Genomic DNA, 4180 nt, shown 5'->3' with positions numbered 1-4180 from the left:
TTTCAATCTAAAAATGTGCATTATTGAGTATCGTATGCGACGGACATCGCGCTGTACAGGAGTACATAACTTCTTGCGTATTTTCACTATGGAACTACGCAGGGTAAAAATGAAACATTTGTAATGTCTATACCAATAATCCTTCATGTCTGTGGCGTTGCGTGGTTTATGTGTGCTAGCAGCCACAGCGTCATATAGTGTCGTCAGATCGGTGAAATAATAAAATATTTTGTCGAGATCTCAATGAGATCTTGACGAGAATTTTCAATAATCTTGATCTTGATGTGGTAAATCTCGATATTGATCTCGAATATTATAAGTAATCCCGATCTCGAATCTCGTCTCGATTTCGAGACGAGATCGAGACGAGATCGAGATTTATCTCGTCTCGTGCGCATCTCTAAGGGGGTGGGACGAAGGGCGAAAGCGAGAGGAAAAGGAAGACGACGAGGAAGAAAAGAAGGAACGTACAGTAAAGAGGTTCCAGCCGGAGAGGTTTCACTCTGGAAACAGGTTTCTGATTGTTGAGAGAACCATGGCATCCAACGTCTTCCATACTCCCGGAACATGAGCTCGAAGATCTGGGATATCTACGCGTATCATCGTACATCCATCGATTTCCTTTTACTCCCGTCGACTCAATGACGTCAGAAAACGATTGATTCACCGAGAGATCAGACGAAAGAGATCGGAGATATTTATCTGAAAAAATGTAGATCAAATTAGCTTTGATCATTTCCAGGAACTAGAATCAGATGTGATGTACATTTTTATTAAACCCGTATCTTAGATTTAAAAAAATGTTTTACATACATATATTCCATTATTGTCCATTACAATATTTCACATTCGCGCTTCAATATAAAATGATAGAGATTTTAAATGTCTCTTATTTTCTATTGTTTCAATTCTATCGTTGGCGATGTGAATTGAAAATTGAATTATTACTTTCATTATATTCGAGATTGAAACAAAAGCTCGGAAGTTATCCGAGTAATATTTGAAATTTTCCTTTAAAAACGCAGATTTATTCTTGCAAGAGAAACGAGATCAGTTATTAAAGTTAGAATATTTTGTCATTACAAAAACTGATATTGCATTTCCTTTTGGTCATGTTGCTTAATTATCGAATTGCGATTATCGAATTGGCAAGGAAAGATAACTCACAGCGGATAATGCATCAATTGATAACGATGATGATGATGAGGATAATGAGGAAAATAATGATAATGATGATAATGGCGATGATGAGCAGTGGTAGTGGCGATGACGGTAATGACGAAGATGTTGATCTGGAATGGGTGTCGGCCCACTTTATCGCTTCATTCTCGCGGAACGTACTTCCATAGCCGCTTATTGGAATCGATTAAAAGTCAATTACCACCATAAAAAACTTATGGGATCAATTTCATTGTAAATAGTTTCGACTTATATCCGCCCCTCCTTTGTCGTGTAAAATATGAAAAATCTGAATACATGACGAGATCACATAAAAACGGGAAGTTTGTAATTTACAAAAAATAGCGCCGTATATAAATATATACTGTAAGTATATTGTTTTAATATATTGCTCTCTCTCTCTCTCTCTCTCTCTCTCTCTCTCTCTCTCTCTCTCTCTCTCTCTCTGTCTCTTACTCTACACATACATAAATATTTTTATATCACATAATATGATGATTGAGATAATTATTGAATTATTCGAAAAAAAGATAATCCATGTTAATTTATAGCATACATGTTAATATACAATATTTACAAAAAAATCTTGAATAAATTAGGGTATTATAATCTAATCTAGAAAATACAAGGATTATCCATTTAGATTTTCTTTATATTTTATATCTTGTGAAATATGTATTACAATTAATTATATACGGATATAAATCTCTTTGTAGCTATTCTCATTTGGAATTACTCACTATTTTAAATATCAATAAGTTTCAAATAGCTTTTAATATAACAAAAGTGTTTGTTATTAAATTTTATTTATTTTACTATTTACGTTTATTATTTATTTTTTACTATATATTAATTACTACATGAATATAAGTATGTCAACAACCGAGACAACTTTTTATTCATTTTTCGTGCGTTAACGTAAACTGTGATACTCGTGCGACAGCTGTAACGATCATGAAATTCGATCATGAATGGAGCGTATGTGCCGAACGAACGCAAAAGAAGCGAACGAATGCGGTCGAAGATTGGCAGCTGATGTCGCGACGGAATTCAATTCTGCGGTTACGATCGAGAGAATTTTGGTGCGCGGCTCCCGCGCACATACGATCGCCCTTTGATCGCATTGATCGCTTCTCCCCGCATTGCCGATGGCCGTTCACCCGCTCACCGAATCGGGGATCTCTTGTTCTCGAATCGGCGCGGATCTCCGCTCAACGAGGTCTCGTCGACACGATCGTAAATACTGGCGGGAACTCATGTAAGAAGTTCAAGCCTCCGGTCGGGCTCGGAGCCGAATCATTTTTGTTGCCGTGCCTTCGCCCTCTTTGCCTCCCTCTAAGAGCCCGCGCTTCGTGCTTCAGCTCGAACGGCTAACATCGTTCTCCGTCCGTCAGGTCTGGTCTGGATAATTGTTTCGAACTTCTTTTCTGCCCCGAGAACGTGCACCTTTCTCAGACAACAGCAACTGTTAGAGGGATATTATTGAAATACGCATACGTTTTATCTATGCACATATACATATATGCATATGTCTGTCAGTACTTTTTACAGGTATAGAGTTTAATCGACGAGCGCAATTGGAGTTACATTTTTTTTTTACTTAACACACATAATGGTATTGTTGTCCAACAGAAAATTGCTTACGCAAGTTAAATAATTATACACGTAGTTAAAGTATACATCTGATAATCAGCTATGTAATTATTTAATTACAGGGCTTCATGTGTCGCGCGTAAGTGCTTTAAGTGCTTATCGTTAAGAAATCACTTTCTTTTATGCCCATTTACCTTTAAGATGCATTTATATGTGACTAGCTTTAACTTCAATATAAAAGTTGCCGAAGTAACGATCAATGTGCACTTTAAAGGTGTACTGTTATGTTTAAGAATCGTCGTTTCATAGCGAGGTGCATCCTGGTATGGGGATCAAAATAACAAGGAGCGTCTTATTGTATAATTTACGAACAATGACGCAGATAGATTATTAATAGTTAATGGTTTACCGACACCGGCGGAGCAATGAAAGCGTTTATAGAACAGGCTTTGTAACGGTAATATCTCTCAACCATTCATCAGCGATCGCACATATAATTGTACTAAACAAACGTATATATATACCCGGCATTCCTCGGCAAATACTGCAATTTGCATATAAGGGGCACGTAAAAAAAAAACCGATCGGCGGATCCTTTCACTTTTGTGCATACGTTCGATATTTTTCAAGGTCGTCTGTTCGCTTCCAAAGGTTCGATGGAACAGTGGTACCACAAATGGCGAGAACGTGGGCCGCTCGCTTCTTGTCCGTTGCTTCACGTGCAGCCTATTACTCAACGTCGCCGACGTAATTAGCATAATAATATCTGTAACTCGCGGTTGCAGCGGTAACTAATTACCGGTATATTAATCAAGGCATTCGACGCTGGAGCCCGGCCAATCCCAACTATCTGAGATGCCAATCCAATTTATCTGCGCGGCATTAGAATGTCAACTGGGAGAGACAGGCCGGCCATTACGGCACTCTTCAAAGAAGTGAGAAAATAGACAAGGCAGGCTTTTCAATAGCCGTTAAAGTACAGAAATGTTGCTCGGTATCGCGTTACAGCCGGTTTCGGTTGATTGGCTCAACATGTATTTTACTTTCGCTCGCGCGCAATACTGTGCGTTTAGATGGCTTGAATTTCACAGGCTTCAGGCCGGATACTTCACGAAGAAACTGCCTTTGATACTTGAGGTTTGTTATTCATTTACATTTTTCGCGCCTCCTCGCTCAACGTTTATCCTTGGGCGACCTTGGACATGTGATTGGCATCGTGGAACGTGTCAGATCGATAGGTACGATAGGAATACGATTTAGCCGAGAAGAATAGACAAGTTCGAGACATGAGCATGGCTGTATAGCGTATAGAGAAAAGGAGGAATAATTATTTTGGCACCGTCTCAAGGTTAATTTTGGTAACGTCACTGTATTCTCTCTCTCTCTCTCTCTCTCTCTCGGAAGAGCA

General features: G+C 38.7%; 1 protein-coding gene and 1 long non-coding RNA gene across 4 annotated transcripts in view; one reads left to right on the top strand and one right to left on the bottom strand.

Annotated features, from left to right (window-relative positions):
* The window catches only part of LOC105459858 (UPF0489 protein C5orf22 homolog), a 595978-nt gene that overhangs the window by 215183 nt on the left and 376615 nt on the right, over positions 1-4180 (top strand). The window lies entirely within an intron of this gene.
* The window catches only part of LOC105459827, a 4486-nt gene continuing 709 nt past the window's right edge, over positions 404-4180 (bottom strand). Inside the window, exon 3 of the long non-coding RNA XR_975728.1 lies at positions 404-702. This is a non-coding gene — a long non-coding RNA (uncharacterized LOC105459827). The remainder of the gene's footprint in view (positions 703-4180) is intronic.

Source organism: Wasmannia auropunctata, unplaced genomic scaffold (genome assembly GCF_000956235.1).
Source record: "Wasmannia auropunctata unplaced genomic scaffold, wasmannia.A_1.0 LD336101.1, whole genome shotgun sequence".
NCBI classification, from domain to species: Eukaryota; Metazoa; Arthropoda; class Insecta; order Hymenoptera; family Formicidae; genus Wasmannia; species Wasmannia auropunctata.
The sequence above is the reverse complement of the archived record's forward strand: the minus strand, read 5'-3'. Positions and strand labels throughout refer to the sequence as shown.